This window comes from Neovison vison, chromosome 11 (assembly GCF_020171115.1).
Source record: "Neovison vison isolate M4711 chromosome 11, ASM_NN_V1, whole genome shotgun sequence".
Lineage (NCBI taxonomy): Eukaryota > Metazoa > Chordata > Mammalia > Carnivora > Mustelidae > Neogale > Neogale vison.
Window position 1 is genome coordinate 99,478,499 of NC_058101.1, and position 20,031 is coordinate 99,498,529.

The 20,031-nt window shown below is 36.4% G+C and overlaps 1 protein-coding gene across 1 annotated transcript in view; it reads right to left on the reverse strand.

Moving 5' to 3' along the window:
- RRH (retinal pigment epithelium-derived rhodopsin homolog) overlaps nt 1-20,031 on the reverse strand; it is a 62,206-nt gene that overhangs the window by 9,947 nt on the left and 32,228 nt on the right. The gene's annotated exons all lie outside the window — the stretch shown is intronic.

A 20,031-nucleotide genomic window follows, 5' to 3' on the forward strand; every position in this document is an offset into this window, starting at 1 on the left:
TACAACAGGCTGTCAAGCACACTTGTCAAATCTCCTGCTGGAAATGGAAGTTTGACATAAACTAAGAAGTGGAGGAGTCAAATGCCTCCTTCTCTCTGTTCTCATTGCTCTTTGCTAATATTTTTTCTACCACTCATCACATTGCACTATGATTAGTTAAGTACAGGTTTGAACATACACATAGTATGATGTATGTATGTATGAGGAGGATGTCCAACAGTGCTCCTCCTGCTCCCATCTCTGCTTCTCGAGTTCTTTTCTTCATCCTCTTACCCTCACGTTCCTCGTCGATTTGTCGTGCCGGCCGCGACAAGTGGCGCCTGAATAGGGACACAGGTAGACAATTTGTTAACACACAATGGTCACAATGGATATTATACAATAGATTTCCCCCTTGGAAAGAGATGAGAACTATTGATCCCGAGCCCGCTATCAATAAAAAAGGTCCAGGAACACAGGCCTGCAAAGACAGATTATAGTCTTTTGTGGCAGTATAACCATTTCTGGCTATTTGCACTCCGATTGGTCCCAGGGCAGCAACCAGTTTCCAGAGTTCTGCATGAAACATCCCTCTGGCTGTAAGGGGGGAGACGTCTTCTCCTCCATCTGTTCTGGCTGTTCAATGTGAGGCAAGCCATCCTCTGTTGGAGACACAAGGATTCAGCACCATCTTTCTGGAAGCTAGCGTGGGGTATTTTTATCCTGAGGAAAAACACAAAACCGAGTCCTCTGCAGAGGATAAGATCAGGACCCTTCCAAGTGCCTGTCGGAGGGGTCTTTCCACCTAGCATAAGGAAGAGGAGAAAAGTCTGGATGCCAAAAGCGTTCAGCTGCTGTGACCTATATCGTCGACATTCAAAAAATTTTAAAATATAAAGAGTTAAAGTTAAATGCATATGAGGAGAGTATCTCACTGTTTTCTTTTAAACCCATAAACCAAGGCAAATAAAAGTCACTTCCCCCCAGCCTTCTACAACTTACTATATACCCTCAGGTTTATCTCCTTTCAAGTTCTTGTGTAACCAGACATTTTCACTTTAAGACAAAACTACTCATTCTTTTAGGCCCTCCTTTTTGTGTGTACAGTTAATCTTAGTCCGTCCTGACCATACCTAAAATTCTTTTTCTGAAGATTTCCCCTCACAAACCTTCTACAACTTTCCTTTGCATTCAGGTTTTGTCCCAAGTCATTTCCATCCAAACAACCATCTCATTCAGGACAAAATTACCTTCTCTTACTTTTAACAAAATGCATTCTCATTTCTTAAATCTTTCTTACATATCTCCTACTTTCCTACATACAGGGTTGCTTTCTCATTTCCATCAGCCTTACAGTTAGCAGAATTTTGTACTCTCAGAAACCTCTTAATCTCTAGTGAAGACAAAATATAAACCAATTGTGAACTGTTACAACAGAATTCTTTAAGAGGCAGACTTATCAGTTAAGTATAAAACATGTTTACCAACAGATTTAAATATTCTTAGTTTCTTTGCAGTAAGACGTCAAAAGCACAAACCTACATCCAGTAGTTAATTACTTAGCAGTTTATCCTATCTGGAAAAAACCTAGATGTCTAAAAAATTTAATTTCATTTGTCATCCAACCAAAACTTTAAACTTTTAGGTTACTAAAGACTTTGAAAGTTACTTCAGCAATACCCATTAAAACTTTGAGACAGACCATTAAACATCAGTTTAGTAATTTCTTTGCTAACAAATTTTAACAAATAACACGAGCTTATTTGACCTTCAGTAAACTTCGATAGAATAAAAGCTTTCTTATACACTAACAATGAAAATACAGAAAGGGAAATTAGAGAATCGATTCCATTTACTATAGCACCAAGAACCATAAGATACCTGGGAATAAACCTAACCAGAGAGGTAAAGGATCTGTACTTGAGGAACTACAGAACACTCATGAAAGAAATTGAAGAAGACGCAAATAGATGGAAGACCATTCCATGCTCTTGGATCGGAAGAATAAACATTGTTAAAATGTCTATACTGCCTAGAGCAATCTATACTTTTAATGCCATTCCGATCAAAATTCCACCGGCATTCTTCAAAGAGCTGGAGCAAATAATCCTAAAATTTGTATGGAATCAGAAGAGACCCCGAATCGCTAAGGAAACGTTGAAAAACAAAAATAAAGCTGGCGGCATCACCTTACCTGATTTCAAGCTTTATTACAAAGCTGTGATCACCAAGACAGCATGGTACTGGCATAAAAACAGAGACATAGACCAGTGGAACAGAGTAGAGAGCCCAGATATGGACCCTCAACTCTATGGTCAATTAATCTTTGACAAAACAGGAAAAATATACAGTGGAAAAAAGACAGTCTCTTCAATAAATGGTGCTGGGAAAACTGGACAGCTATATGTAGAAGAATGAAACTCGACCATTTTCTTACACCGTACACAAAGATAAACTCAAAATGGATAAAAGACCTCAACGTGAGACAGGAATCCATCAGAATCCTAGAGGAGAACATAGGCAGTAATCTCTTTGATATCAGCCACAGCAACTTCTTTCAAGATATGTCTCCAAAGGCAAAGGAAACAAAAGCGAAAATAAACTTTTGGGACTTCATCAAAATCAAAAGCTTCTGCACAGCAAAGGAAACAGTCAAAAAACAAAGAGGCAACCCACGGAATGGGAGAAGATATTTGCAAATGACAGTACAGACAAAAGGTTGATATCCAGGATCTATAATGAACTCCTGAAACTCAACACACACGAAACAGGCAAACACATAAAAAAATGGGCAGAAGATACGAACAGACACTTCTCCAATCAAGACATACAAATGGCTATCAGACACATGAAAAAATGTTCATCATCATTAGCCCTCAGGGAGATTCAAATTAAAACCACATTGAGATATCACCTTACACCACTTAGAATGGCCAAAATTAACAAAACAGGAAACAAAATGTGTTGGAGAGGATGTGGAGAAAGGGGAACCCTCTTTCACTGTTGGTGGGAATGCAAGTTGGTGCAGCCTCTTTGGAGAACAGTGTGGAGATTCCTCAAGAAATTAAAAATAGAGCTTCCCTATGACCCTGCAATTGCACTCCTGGGTATTTACCCCAAAGACACAGATGTCATGAAAAGAAGGGCCATCTGTACCCCAATGTTTATAGCAGCAATGGCCACGGTCGCGAAACTATGGAAAGAACCAAGATGCCCTTCAACGGATGAATGGATAAGGAAGATGTGGTCCATGTACACTATGGAGTATTATGCCTCCATCAGAAAGGATGAATTCCCAACTTTTGTAGCAACATGGACAGGACTGGAAGAGATTATGCTGAGTGAAATAAGTCAAGCAGAGAGAGTCAATTATCATATGGTTTCACTTATTTGTGGAGCATAACAAATAGCATGGAGGACAAGGGGCGTTAGAGAGGAGAAGGGAATTTGGGTAAATTGGAAGGGGGGGTGAACCATGAGAGACTATGGACTCTGAAAAACAATCTGAGGGGTTTGAAGTGGCGGGGGGGTGGGAGGTTGGGGTACCAGGTGGTGGGTATTATAGAGGGCATGGCTTGCATTGAGCACTGGGTGTGGTGAAAAAATAATGAATACTGTTTTTCTGAAAATAAATAAATTGAAAAAAAAAAGAATAAAAGCTTCACATTTACTGCTCTAACTTCAAAGACTTGTCTATCTTAATTAAACCAACAAACTTAACTTAGTTCTGGGACGCCTGGGTGACTCAGTGGGTTAAGCCACTGCCTTCGACTAGGGTCATGATCCAAGGGTCCTGGGATCCAAGTCCCGCATCGGGCTCCTTGCTCAGCGGGGAGCCTGCTTCTCTCTCTGCCTCTGCCTGCCTCTCTGCCTGCTTGTGTGTACTCACTTGCTCTCTCTCTCTCTCTGGGAAATAAATTAAAAATCTTAAAAAAAAAAAAAAGTTCAAATACTGATTTATGTTCCACTTGGGCCCACTCCACTTTGAATGTTTACCTGAGACATGCATGGGAAGATCTGGAGTGGGGGGTGTTAGGTGCAGGGGCTGCTCTTCTTGCTCCTTAACAGTGAAGAGAGAAGGAGCCCTGGTGCATGATCTAGAGGCTAGTCATGCAGGTTGCACGCACATTGGTACAGAAACAGGAGAAGGGGGAAACAGAGGAAACAAAGTGCTGCCAGTAGGCAGAGAAAGGATTCCCAGTTTTAGAGCTCATCAGCTCCAAGAGAGGAGCAGACACCATGCTTTCCCACCAGCAAGGGGGGAGGGTTTAAGCAGTCCAAGTAGAGCCAGAGAAGACAGGGAAACTTCCCCAAAACAAAGAGAGTTTCAGCCGCTGCTTGGGAATATTCCTTACGGTCTCTGTCTCGAGTTAGACTAACCCCAGTTGGCTCCAGTTATAGCCATTAACACGGGAAATGAGTGAGGGAGAAGCCCCCACATCCATTAGGAAAAACAGAGTCCCCTTTGCTAGGGACGGCCCAGCAACCTGGGTTTACTAGAAGGCGGCTTATTTACGTAATTATCTGCAAGGCCCTTTTAGAGACCTTGGACCCTTTTTGCTTCATAAGGGCCTGCAATGCAGTGACAAAAAAAGTTTGTTTCACTGATTGACCTTGCCCCATGTTATTTTACTCCTGCTGTCACCCGTCAACCCCGGGCTCCTCTTACTGACTGTCGGCAACTACTTGCCTGTATGTGCGCGCTCCCTTGAAATGTTCTCAGGTCCCTGTTGGGCGCCACTTGTCGCGCCGGCGCGACAAATCAACCAGGAACGTGAGGTTAAGAGGACGAAGAAAAAAACTCGAGAAGCAGAGAGAGGGGGCAGGAGGAGCACTGTTGGACATCCTCCTCAGTGCTCCTCCTGCCCCATCTCTCTGCTTCTCGAGTTCTTTTTTTTTTTTTTTTTAAGATTTTATTTATTTATTTGACAGAGAGAGATCACAAGTAGGCAGAGAGGCAGGTAGAGAGAGAGGAAGGGAAGCAGGCTCCCTGCTGAACAGAGAGCCCGACACGGGGCTCGATCCCAGGACCCCGGGATCATGACCTGGGCCAAAGGCAGAGGCTTAACCCACTGAGCCACCCAGGTTCCCCTCGAGTTCTTTTCTTCATCCTCTTACCCTCACATTCCTGGTCGATTGGTCGCGCCGGCTGCGACAATAAGTAAATAAAATCTTTATTAAAAAAAGAAAGAAAAAATTTCTCCACTTGAGAGTGAAACAGTTATTTAAATTGTGAGAATTTAAATTAAATTTAAAAATAACATCTTTATTTAAAAAAAAATAAAATTTCTCCCCTTGTGAATGAAACAGTTATTTAAATTGTGAAGAATTTAAATTAAATAAAAAACTTTTTTAACAGAATACTACTTAAATGTTTGAGTTGGTTTTACAGAATAAAAGTTATTGAGAGTACTTGGGTGATTTAAATGAGCCCATTATAAATGTTTAGTTTAAATACATATTTTTCCTTTATAGAGGTAATATATGATTATGTCAGAAAACTTGGAAAATGTAAAAACATGGCAAGAGGGAAAAAATGAATTGCTCATAGTCCCAGCTATCTGGAGGCAACAACTAATACAAAATGTATTTCTTTCTGCATATTCTTTAGATTTGTGATCATAGCACATAAATGTAAATTTTATTTTAAAAAAAGTTTTCTGATGATAAAAGTAATATCCATTCATTGTAAAAAAAAAAAAATTCCTGACACACAAAAAATCCTCTAAAATCCAAAATTTATAGATAATGTTACTTTATATAAAAAGGAGAATGAAACGTGAACACATCTGAGCCAAAGTTTTGCTTTACAAACCTCTTATAGAAGTCCCTGGTTTTGAATCTTTGAAGAAATCGTAGTATAACATTATACTTCTAAGGTAAGCCTCTGTAGTTATTATTTTAAGGTAAATTGATATACTTCTAAGGTAAATGCCAAGGTAAATTTGTTTTCTCACAGGAAATTATTCTGAAAACTTTTCAGACACATCACTTCTTCAAATCTCTTAAATCCATTGTCAACACAATGTACCCAGAAGGAGGTTAAAGAATATATCCAACTCAATGCCAAAGTCCTGGTGGTTTTCTGGGCTCTATGATTAGAGCCCAGAGATGGGAGGGTTTTAGAACTAAAATTTAGAGACACAACTTTCTCTGAATGATAGCTAAGCTTTTAGCAAATAATATCAGAAATCACTAAGAAGCTCTAATACAGTGGTCTGAACCTCAGCTGTGCATTATGTAATCACCTGGGGAGATTTTAAAATCCCTGTAAGTAGGCCCAGACCAAGGAAGTCAGAATCTCTGGGGACTGGCGTCAGCGTTTTAAAAAACAGGTGATTCAGGTGATTCCAAAGTATATTCAAGGTTGAGAATTCTGCTTTAGGGAGAAAACATTGCACTTTTACCCCAATAATGCTTAGAATGCATAGAATGTCTTTCACCTAGATGGCCATGTACTTGTCCCACAATGTAGATTAGAACTAACCAGAAACAAGACATATTTTTTTGGTTTTCCAATTATGTTATTTTTAAACTTTTAAAATTACAAATATATTTTAAGTATACATAGTCTGATCCTTCCATTGTAAAGTTACAAGAAATATTTTTAAACTTACAAAACTAAGTTAACTAATTCACCAAAAAATTAATTTACCAAAATTTTGGATTATATCTGCTATCTACTTCACATCACGCATAAATTAAAATTACCTGTAAATTAAAACTTAACAGTAAAATACAGCTGTAAAAATTTCAAGAGAACATTTGGAGAATATATGTGCAATTTGAGGACAAGGAGGACTTTTTAAGTACAGTAATAAGGCCAGAAACTGTAAGTGTGACTAGAAACTGATTAACTACACAGCAGTATAAAACTTCTCTATGCAAAACACTATAAATAAAGCTAAACAGCATATGAAAAGCAACAAGAATATTTGCAAAATGTATAGCAGATGTACAATTAATATCCTTAATATTTAATATTTAATATTTAAATATTCTTACAAATTAAAAAGGTGAAGATTAACTCAATTTTAAAAATGTCCAAAAATAAGCTTTTCACAAAAGAATAAGCAACCAGAATATATGAGCAGATAGGTGTTCAATCTCAGCAAGAGAAATTTAGTTCAAATTGAAATAATTAATGGCCACTTATCAGACTGCAAGGAGGCCTTGATTCTCTTGGTGGGGAAATAACTCCAAAATATCCTTTATCCAGATTCACCAGTTGTTAACATTCAACCACATTTGTGTCATCAATAGCTTGATCTTTCCAAATACACAGTAATATCCAGAATAGGTTGAAGAATGAAGAATAGGTGGCATACATCATAATATATTGTGTCCCTTTACTCCTCAATTTGACATGTGCAACTCTTAAAATAGAGATTAAAATGAAACATGAGCACATCTGTGCCAAAATTTAGCATAACAAAACTCTTAGAGAAGTCTCTGATTTTAATAACTTCTATAGTTACTACTTTAAGATAAATTCATATACTTCTATGGTAAACAAAAATAAAGTATCTTTTATTATCCTTTGTTAGAATTTGTTTTCTGCCATCATTAGCTCATAGTTGTGAAGTATAAGTGGATATCGGGTCCATAGAAGTATCCAAAAGAATCCTTGGTCAAAATACCTATTAAGCAATCCTATATGACACCTCGCTTCCTTCTGAGAGTTTGGCCTCTGAAACATGACGACAGTTGATACATTTGTCCCCATACATCAAGAACTCTATTTGAATTCCAAGAGAGTACTAGAGGGCCAGTTTCTCAAGGAGCAAACTGCCACGCATGCACATAAGCATGCACACACTAGATGCACACGCATATTCAAAGAAGCCAAGAAGCTGGGACACACCCGTTGAGCAATGCTTTGAAAATTAAAACTCCAGGTGTCCAGTTTTACAAATGTGCAAATTGCTGAAGTGAAATAAGATTCTGCTAAGGGTTAAAGGATATCAGGATTACCAAGAGTGTATGAGGAGGTGGGGGAAGGAGTCCTGAGGAAAGAGAATTCAATGAATGTTGAGTTTGTAAGTATTTTCCTGGGCTAAGGAAACTACTCCATTTGTCCTGAAGAAAGGGAATCAGCTGCTGTGTTTGGGCATTGGCTGTATATACAGTGTGTTGGGACATATGGCACAGATCATGTTTAAACAAATACCAAAAATGCCTGCCTAAAGTGGTTGTATTCTAATAATACATTTGCACCATTGAATTCTATCTAAGGATGCACCTTAGTTGCATTAATATCAAAAATAATTTCAATTTTTCACTTCCTAAACGTTAGTCTTCGCCAACAAGGAACCTGATTTAGCCACTTACATTCGTTGAAGTTCTGTTCTTTCTCCCAGTACATGTTGAATTTGTGAAAAATGATTATTATCATAACCTCTGCCAACCTGAACAAAAATAGTTTCATTCCAGATTTCTATCTATAATTCAGAGACAGGGCTGTAGCAGGGTTTTCATTTCCTACCTTCATTCTGATCTTTAATCTACTACCCTGCATTGTTTTTTATTTTTCTTACTTCAAAACAACTTGAAACTGGTAAAAAAGTTACAAGTGTACTCCAATATATCCTTTATCCAGATGTACAATTAATATCCTTAATATTTGTTGTTAACATTTTGCTACATTTGCGCCATCAACCTGTTGTTCTTCTGAAATGTATATTGAAGTATAGGTTGCAGACATCGTGATAGGTCACGCCTCTTAACTCCTCAGCATTGCATGTGCATCTCTTAACAACATGAGTTTTGACTTTATTCCCTTCCATAACTTCAGTACTGTTACTAAATTCAAAATATCTAACACTGATGTAACACTTTCACTTAATCAAGCGTCGTTATCCCAGTTTCACCAGGTATGCCCTTTACACTTTTTCTCTCTTCAAAGAGTCCAGGATCCAGTCCAGGATAACATCCTGCCTTTAGTTGTTATTTAGTCTTTAATCTCCATTAAGCTGGAGCAGTTTGTCAGTCTTTATCTTTAATGACATAAATATTTTTAAAGAATACAGGTCAGTTATTTTCAAGAGTGTTCCTCAATTTGGACTAGTCTACTGTTCTCTCATGAGATTCTGTTTATCAGGGGCATGTGGATGGCTCAGCCCATTAAGCTTCTGCCTTCAGCTCTGCCCTGGGGTCCTGGGACAAGCCCTGCATCAGGCTCCTTGATGAGTGAGGAACCTGCTTCTCTCTCTCTCTCTCTCTCTCCCTCTCTCTTTTTAAAATAAATAAATAAAATCTTAAAAAAAAAAAAAAGATTCTGTTTATTTTATCCCCAGCCATAATACTACGTAGGTGATACTGTGCCCTTCTCAGGAAATCATACATTAAGGCAGGGTGTGTCTGTTGCCCTCTTACTGGTGATACTGATTTTCTTTTCCCAATGGTTAGTTCTGCTTATCCACTGTATAGTTATCATTTTTCCCATTACGGTAATGAGCGGTCTATGGAGTCACATTTGGAAAACCGTGCAAATATCCTGATTTTCAAACTTTTCTCCCTAGATTTGTCATTCATTGGTGATTCTTGCACAAACTAATCTTCATTCTGATGATAACAAAATGGTGATTTTCCAACTCTTGATTTATCAGTCAGCTTTCTGCAATATGGAAGAGTTTGGACTTTATCTATCTATCTATCTACTTTCCTATCTATGTACCAGCCTGTCTGCTATGTACTATCCATGGATTGACTCATGGATTTCTATTTTACTTAGTGGGTTATAATTACCATCTTTATTTATCTTTATGCTCAGATTGTCCCAGATTTAGCCAGGAGAAGAACCTGCAAAGTGGTTTCAGGGCGGGCTTTTGACACTACCCATTTTTTGAGAACTTCTTTATATTCTGACACAATAAGATGCTTCTGGTTCAACTCTTACCTTCCTTACCACAATCTTGAAATTAGCTATTTCTCCAAGGAATGTTCCTTTCGATGGCGAATGATATTTAGAAAGTAAGATTTGGTACTAGGTATACCGATTACTATTGCTATTGGTGTGTAATTGCTTATAACTGGTTCAGAAGGTAGAGAGCTAAAAGACAATCATATGCAGATGGATGGATGAATGGATAAACAGACAGGGATATGGAAATAATAAGTTCATAGCTTCAGTTCCAAACTTCAATCCACCCTGCCAGGTTTTTCCTTTCCTTTCTTTTCCCCATATTTGTATCTCCCTGTGCAGTAAAAATCCTGGTTCCAAGAATATCAACCCATTCAGTCATCTCTTATTCCTACAATGCATAGGAAATAGTACTAGAATTGTTAGACTTAAAGTATTCCAAAAAAATTCCAAAAGAAAGAGTTCAAGATTTATTTGTGGGTCTTTTCCCACCTTAGGGCAAGATTATAAAAGGACTATATTCAAAAGTTACTTGGGAAAAACTCCCACTTCTAGTAAGATAGACTAGACATCCTTTTTTTTAGTCCTTCTATTCAGTGCAACTAAAAAACGTGGACTCTATCCTTAACAGAAGACTCTGAAAAGAGTCTAGCCAGGTATCTCAAGACCCAAGGGACGTGATGATGATGAATTCCCTGGCTTTACTTTTTGCCTTCTGTATGCAACACTTCGAGCTGAAGAAACTGTCAATCCAGAAATGCCAACAAGCACAGACAAAAACAACAAAAGGCTGCTTTCTCTAGCCAAAGGATTAAGAAAGGGCAGCCTAGCAAGAGAGGAAACTTTTGGATAATAACCATTCAACTTCAGTCAAATCCCACAGAAAAAAATGCAGCCCCATCTTCACCCCATCTTTACCACCAGCAAAGGCCAAGTGAGGAGCCTAGACTTTTTTTTTTTTAAAGATTTTATTTATTTATTTGACACAGAGAGATCACAAGTAGGCAGAGAGGCAGGCAGAGAGAGAGGAAGAAGCAGGCTCCCTGCTGAGCAGAGAGCCCGATGTGGGACTCGATCCCAGGACCCTGAGATCATGACCTGATCCGAAGGCAGTGGCTTAACCCACTGAGCCACCCAGGTGCCCCGAGGAGCCTAGACTTTCATTCCTGCCAGGCTGTAATGAGGTATCCTAGCCTCCCCCAACTATAACTGCGTGTGAATCTACAATTATCTCAAAATTAGAATTTTAATTCAAAACGAAAATGAAAAAATTATTTAAATTACTTTTTCCTCCCTCCCTTCAATGTGGACAGATTATGAGTTGGAAATACAGTTGGGGTTTATTTGTTTTTGTTTGCATTTAACTTACATTTTTCTTTTCCCACACTTGAGGTTTTAATTTTCATTTGTGAATACATAGAAGATTAATATGCTTTCAAAGGGAAAAACTTTTCAAAAAGGTTTACTCAGAGAAGTATACTCTGTCCCCTATTCTTCCCACCCTAAATCACCCCTTCCTTTCCCCCTGCTTCTCCATACACATCCTTAGTAGGCAGTCTATTTCATTGCTTTATTACCTGTGTTTCTTTTGAAAGAAGAGCAGATATATGGGTATATTTTATTATTTCCCTTTATTTCTAAGTAGTAAGTGTCTAGCTCCAGAAAAACAAAGGGATTATTGGTATTTTTATTGGGATATTAAATTTATAAATTAACTTGGAGATAACTTATCCTGATGGCATTGAAACATCTTAGTTGGGAATAAGGAATGTCTTCTGCTTTGTTCAGATTTGTTTTTATAGCTTTCAGGTATGATTTTTTCCTTAAATGAGTTTTAAATATTTTACATTTCATTTTTTCCTATTTTATTTATTTGTTCATTTTGCTATGGTAAACAGGGTTTTCTTTTCCATACTATCTTCTGTTGGTTATTATTCGTATATTACAAAGATTATTAAATTTGATATGTTGATTTTACAGACTGCCACCTTGCTCATTTCTTTTGTTTTGAGTTGTTTTTGTCATTAATTCTTCAGGTTTTCCAACATTACTATCACATTTTTATTTTATTCTTTTTTTGTTTTCCAGTTATTTTATCTCTAATTGTTTTCTCTTGTCTAATTGAGGTGGTTAATACCTCTACTACATGTTAAATAATAGTGGAGATAGTAGGCATTCTTTCTGTGTTCCTGTTATTGGTGGGTATGCCATTTTTTAAAAAAAAGATTTTATTTATTTAATTGACAGAGAGCATGCATGCATAAGCAGAGGGAGTGGCAGGCAGAGGGAGAAGAAGAAGCAGGCTCATGCCAGGCTTGATCCCAGGATCCTGGGATCATGGCCTGTACCGAAGGCAGAAGCTTAACTGCATCTGCAGGAGCCCCAATGGGTATGCCTTTGTGTTCTCACATTAGGTAAAATGTTGCCTTTATGTGTGTGTGTGTGTGTGTGTGTGTGTGTACATATGGACACATACACTTACATGTGTGTATATACATTAATATGTGTGTATGTCAATCCTAATATCAATGATAATTGACATTTCTTAATCAACAATCTATGATACATGACTATCATACATAACCCATATTTTATCATTACATCATTACATATAGTCATATATTACCCGTATTTATTTTGAGAGTTTTTATCAGGAATAAGTGTTGACCTTTTTCAAAGGCTTTTCAGAACTATCAATGTATTACTATAGTAGTTTATATTAATAGACTTCCTAATATTGAACCATCCTTGCCTTTCTTCATAAACCCTTCTTGGTCATGATGTTTTCTTAATGTGATGAAGTCTCTTCACTAAAATGTTATTTTGGGTTTTTTGTGTCAATATTCATAAATGATATGATACAAAATACTCCCTTTAAATTATCTTTATCATATTTAGATATTAGTGTTATAATTGCTTTGTAAAAAGAATTTGAACGTTTTCCTTCATTTTCTCTGAAGCAATTTAAGTAGCACGAATAGTCTCTCTTATGGTCTCTTTTGGAGAATTCCCTTTGATATCATCTAGGCCCAATGACTTTTGTGGGAGAGTTCCTTGATTGCTTCTCTTAATTCTGTTATTAACTGCTTTGCTTATGCTTTCTATCAATACTTGGGTCTATTTTGGTAAATTGTATTTTCCTATGAAATGATGCATTTCATCTAGGTTTTCTGATTTATTTACATATTGGTATGCAAAGTAGTCCTCTGATTTTTAAAACTTTCTGTGAATAGTTACTCCTCTCTTGTCATCTTATGTTGTATATTTGTTCTTTATGCCCTTTTAAAGTTAAATTTCTTAGTGGTTCATCTCTTTTGATTTTTTTTTTCAAAAGAACAGAATTTCATTTTTTTGACTTCCTATTTTTCTATTTTCTGCCTTATTAATGTCTACTTCTGCCTTCATTATTTGCTTCCTTAAGCTTCTTTTTGCTTACTTTTTTGCTTTTTCTAATTTTTTTTGAAATTTATTTTTATTCGCTTTTATTTATATTGACATATATATTTGCCACTATGAATATTCTGCTGAATACTTTTTAAAAGTATCTTGATTTTTATATATAGAATTTTAAATTATCCCTTATTTTTCAGAAATTCTGAAACTTCTCATATATTTTAGCTTTCACCAAGAGTGGTTTATGTTTGTTTAGTTTTTTAATGTCTAGGTAGGAATTCTACTTGCTGGATTGAAGATAATAGCCATACATTTTTACTAACTTCTGTTGACAGGGGGGGTCTATTTGCCTCCCCCCTTGATTATGGATTGGGCTGTAACTACTTAAATCAACAGAATATGTTGTTCTGGGTGTATCTTTTAAGAGGACTGTCTGTTTCTCTTTGGTTTCTTGAATCCCAGACCCACCACGAAGGAGTCTGACAACTCAGCTACAGAGACCATGTGCAAAGACCTTGAAACTATTGAGAGAAGGGGAGGGACCCATCTAAACCATCTATAACCAGCCTTGCACTGTCCCCACCAGTGCACGGACATGTGAGCAGAGAAGCTATCTTGGAGGTGTATTCTTCAGCCTCAGCCATCCCAACCAACATGACAGCATCAGAAATTAACAACCCAGCCAGCATTTTCCAGATTCCTCCCTGACAAAATCATGTGCAAGAAATGCTTTAAACCACTAAACGTCTTAGGAAAAGGGGAAAATAGCTTTTTATCTTCTTTAGCCTCAAAGGGTTGCTTAACTGTATAAAAGATTGCTGGCTTGCCTTTTCTTCCTGAGTTTCCTCAAAAGGCGGCTCTGCTGTACGTTGTTTAGTATGTTGTTTTTTAGAAGTCCGATGGCTACTTAATTTTCTTAACCTTTTAAGTAATTTGACCTTTTCGCTTGGAAACCCTGAGGATATTTTCCTTTGTCTTTAAAAACAAATAGTTTCAATCTTTCTCTATTTCATGTCTTGCTTTTTTTTTAATTTCACTTGGCTTTTAAAAAAGCATGCATTTTGTTTTTGTAGTTTTAACAGGTCTTTTATAGTGCTTTTAATTCTCTTCTTTCCTACTTGAAGTTTTACTATCCATCTATAATTTTTAAATAGTATCCTTTGACTTCCACTTATTACTTATACATCAGCCAATTAATCTTCTTTCCTATCTCTCTTCCTTCTCCATTTTTCGTTGCATTCTTTCTACTCTGCCCATTTGTGCACTGTTAACATACAATTCTTCCACTCATGTACCCACCCTTGTTTTAGTCTTTGCTCTACAGTTAAATGTATTAAATGATCAATGTCAGTGCATTTGCTTTAATTTTCACCCTCTTGTTTCTTCTTTTTTTCTTAATACCATGTCTTTGGTGATTAGCACCATTCTCTAATTCTTCCTCTTCTAGAAGCAATGCTTTTCCAAGGTTTCCAACTCTGGTCCCACTCACTTTCATGCCTCTTCCCTGTAGCTCATTTTGGAACTTCTAAGTCTTAGACGCAAGGTCCATATATTTGCACTTGATATTGGCTTTTCGTTTCCTGGCGATTTTGTCTTTGCTTCACATACACTCTCGGCTCTCCTCTTCCTTGCAGTCCTTTAACACCTCCTTCTCTGCTTTCCGTACGCACCAGTTTGCAGCAGTGGCAGGACAGCCATTGGAATTTAATGTTTCTTTCTTTTGTAGGCAATTCGTAGTTCATGGTATTCTCAAAAATTGCTGCTTTTCTCTATGAACTAAATAATCTATACCAAAATAATCTATAAACATTGGGGGGGGTTCCCTGAATAATTAAGAATTAAATCATCAGTGTTATATCCTACACCAAAGAGGAAAAAATTACAGTAACTCTTTCATCCAACCACTTAATGGAAACTAACTGCATCAAAGGAAAACAACATCAAAATATGCACTGCTTAAACAAATCAAGAGTCAGATATTTGTATACAAGATCAACTTTATTATAAATTAAACAAAAAAGTGGCTACACATAAATACAAATATTAGTGTTCTCTTTCCACTAAAACCAGTGAATATATTTTTATCAGTTTTTCTTTTGCTCTGCTATAGTCAGAATGATTGACCAGAGGACTTTTAGTCTACGGTATCCTTCAGTATCCCTTCAGTATCATCCCTGACTCCTGGAATATCCATGAATGTCCTGAGTAATATTATTGCAATATGCCTTTCTATACTATTTTCTCCATCTAGTTGTTACCAAGAAAGATTATTGGTTGTTTTTTGTGTTTTGTTTTGTTTTGTTTTGTTTTTTAATGTGGAGCCACTTTGCTTCTCTGTAATTCCATTACTGCTTCTACATCCAGTGCATAGAACAGCATTTCTCAGACCTTCACCTCATCCGCATCATTTCCCTGGGTTGAGTATCAAAATGCAGCTTCCAGGGCCCCAGGCTCCTGAATCCAAATTTTTACCTGCAGAACCCAGTTGCCTCCATTTTAACAACCTAAGCAGATGCACCTCAGAAACACGCTGTAGGACAACATTCGGTGTCATGTGCTACACTAAGCTCATCTGGTCTCCTCATATGCGCTCTAGGTTCTTAACCTTTTCTTGCATGATAAAATTTCTAGATGCTTGGTGATCCTAGTTTCTTCCTATGAATGAATACTCCATAGTTTATCAAGGTCCCTATTAAATTTGGCACCCAAAATTAAATTTGCTCCTATAAAAATGGCTTATTAATGCAGAGCACAGAGGGACTGTTAATTTTCTTGATATCTACTACTTATATGAAAGTAATTTAATGCTACCATACTTAACAATTACATAACTCCATTGGTTTGTAGAATGTTTGGAACCATTCTAATCTAAATAATCTAAATGAAAAATCTCAAGTCACACATTTCTTTTTACCACTTGAACACACATTTGTGCCAATTTAAATGCAAATATTTATGTTTATATTTATCCCTGTTAGATTTAATTCTGTTCGTATGCCATCTTATTAAGATCCTTTTCAAGATTTGGTGTCTTACCTGTCATATAAATGCATGCATGGATGGCTTTATTCAGTATGAAATAGCCTGTACTAGAGAGCCGTCATTCCCTGTTTTTTACCCTATTCTGTTTAAGGTTTTTATGATTGATTTGAATGAAGATAAGTAGAGCACCTCAGGGAAATATGTGCCAAAGTATTCAAAGGCACAGAGATGCCAATTTAAAAAAGAAAACAAAAGAAAGAAAAGAAATTGATTAGACAGAGTTATTTTATATTTTAAAAATATGAAATAAACAATGAATTCTGGAACACTGAAAAATAAAAAAAAATAAATTTAAAAATATGAAATAGAGTGGAAATTCACATAGTTTTTAATTAAGACAAAATAATTCAGAGAAATGTCTCTCTTTTGGCAGCCACTTAGGATAATTGCCCTGGTTTCTCAGATGTATATGTTTACTTTCCTCTTCCATTAAGAATATTCTGTGGAAAAGTTTGAGAAGCACCAACATAAGATACCCTGTCTATTTTCATGTCCTCTGCAAACCTGAGAAGTCTGTGTTCATCCAGTCATTTACAAAAATGGGAAATAGGGGAAAGGCATCCTAACAAACACTTTCTCATGTTATTTAAAGCCATTATTAGACATTTTTGAGAGGAAGCAACCCTTATTACTCCACCAAGGCAAGACAAATAACATAGCTAGCTACTATTTGATTTTTAGGCAGTCCTTTGATGTCTGCCTAATAACCTATAAAAAAAATAAGCCATACTGGTTTATTAAAGCTTCTCCTTAGTTGACATTTGTTGGCTGCTAATGACCATAACATTCATTTCTGCATGCTCAAAATCAAGCCTTTTAACAATCTGTTGTCAATCCTATATGCATGAATCAAGTTGCCTCTAATTTCTAGAACCCACCCTATTCTTCTCTTCAAAAATAAAGATGAAAGTTAGTCAGTTATGGTCTGTGGTCTCTCTCCTATTTGCCATGAGTTTTCCAAGATTGCTAAACAGTAGCTCTGAGATTATGACTGAAAATTTTGTTACCACCCTGGTAATTTATCTGGCCTCATTGAAAATACCCTGGAATTAGTTTACTAATCTCTTACCTACCTTGGGCTAGAATTTTCACTTCAGTTAGTTTCTTCACCATATTCAGTTGAAAAACCCATTTAGAAAAGAGAAGAAAAAATAGGAGTTGAATGATTCTGCTACTTCTTTGATATACTTTCTCTTATCATCTCTAAACAGTAAACTTCTTATTTCCTTTTTCTTTTTAACAACAACATAAAAGCCTTCCAGTTCCTTCTGGCCAACTTTACCATATTTTTTATCCTGTTTATTGGGGCCTTTAGTTTATGGTGCTTTCATAATAGATTGCTACACTTCTACCTTCACCTTGATCACTCTTCCTTCTTTATACCTTCTACATATATCATTTAAACTTTCAGATGAGTAGACAGCCATTTAACTTCCCTGTCTGTTTTATTTAAATTATTTCACAATTATTCAGCTAAAAGGTTTTGGGTTTTTATCATCTCCCTTTGTTAGCCATAATCCCTTTTTGAGACACAAGTCTATGGGTCAAAAATCTTTTGTCTTTGAACTTTTTGTAAAAATTTCCCAAAGTCTAGGGTACTTGTCTGACTCTAAAGTACAGCATTTTCTTTGGCAGCCCTCATAAACCATGAGCTTGGAGTTCTCAACATGTTTTATGTGATAGCACATCATTCGTGATAGTCTCCTAGGTGACACACCCTCTCCATTTACCCATGTTTTACAAACATCTAATATATCTTGTCTGAAAGTAAAACAGTGTGATCATATTTAATTGTCACATATATTGGCTATATGTCAGTCCTGATTGCTCTCTACAATGGTGGTGGTGACATTGGCAGGCTGTTGATTATGCAGAATTCCATGCTTGCTACATCAACCTTTTCCTCCCCCTCAGGAAAGCATACTTGTAAGAACATAAGAGCAGCGATATCATCAGATATCATTTGCCTACCCTCAAATGTATGTATTTTTAGAAAGTAGCTGGTTTACAATTTTAGTTCTTTCACTATTAGTAGCACATTCCTTAGGACTCACTTCATGGGCCAAGACCAAGTTGTAGATGACAGAAGTGCCTTCTGTTCTCCACAACAGCAACTAGCTTCTCCTCATTGGTCAAAATTAAGTGCAGACTTTTGGTTATGAGGACCATCAGTAATTTACCTCATCAGGGTGAGCCAAGTCTCCTTTCTCAACAGATAACCCTCTTTTGTACAATTTGGGGGCCACCTGCCTCAGTAGTCCATAACATTCTCCTGTAGTCATTATTTCTAACACGGTAATGCTTTGGCGGTCAGTTTATATGAACCTTTTAAATATGGCAGTGAATTCCATGATGTCTGTAGAGTAAATAAATGCAAGTTTTTGCAGTCTTTTAATTTAAAATACATTGATCTCAACAGAATTTGAAGCTAGACACAAAATTGTAAAAAAGTATTTTTCTAACAAATCTTAACAATGCATACTGAATTTAAAACAGTTAGATGTTTCGACAATGCACTCAGTGATGAAAGCACCAAGGACAAACAAGCTGGAAAGGAAAGAGAGAGAAAGGAGAAGAAATTATACAAGATGGGACGGACATTTGAGAGTTCTGGACAGGCCATCCGTCTATGCTGGCCTCCTCCTAATACACAGAATATGTCTAAACTAGAATTCTTCTTCCTTTTTAATTAAGAGCCATGTGGAATGAATGATTTTTCATTGTTCAGCAGCTTGTATTGTAATTTTCACAATGTATTACATTGAAGCCAATCTATTGCCTATGTAAAATATAGGATTTTCTTGAAACTTGCTTCTCAGAATATTTCAAGACTTTTGACATACCTTTATAAACCTGTTCTGTATTCCAAAGTCTCCAATAAAGAGAATATAATCTTTAGTAAAGGTAGTCACAAACTTTTTTCCTAAAAAAAAACCTAAATTTTATGTGTGAAGCCCTTTTCTACCTATTTGTGTGCCCCACTCCAGTTCAATATCCCTGATGTTTTTACCTAGAAAATTTGACCAAGTTAATCCATTGAAGCTGTTCTTCAAAATCCTAAAACATCCTTTTCAGCTCTAAAAAAGACTTCCAAGTTATTCCTGTTAGTCCGAAGATCAAAATATAACATGGCAAAAGACAATCATGGCAAAAGACAAATAGTTGTGGTCTTTTAGCTACCTGAGTATCTTCTGACAAAGCTGAAGCTAAAAAAAGAAGGAAAGACAGAGAAAAGGAGGAGAAAGAATAGAGTAAACATCACAATATTAAAGAGATTTTTTTCAAAAGGAGCACGTTTTTTTGTTTTTTTTTTTAAAGATCCACACTGGTGAGGTGCATAAACAATAAATTTTGGAACACACACAAAAAAATTAAATTAAAAAAAATCCATAAAGTCTGTTAGCAAATGTATTAGGATGCAGTGGTTACTATTTTTAGAAATGGCCTTACTATTTTCATGATCCTCTTTTTAAACTTCTTTTTGCTAATACTTAAAAATTTTAAGGATAAAGGAAAATTTTTTCTTGAAATATTAATACAACTGTATAGTCTTATAGTGCATAATGGTACCAAGAGTTGGAGCCCTCCCTTTCCATTGGGTTGGATTTAACTTCAATGAATGCAAAATTTTGTACTTTCTCACTCTCGCCCACTAGGCAATGGCAGTGAATACCCATAGCAAATGCCATAAAGCACTTCAAACATGAATGAATATCAAGGCTTAGCTGGTTACACTAATCTTTCTTCATTTCCCA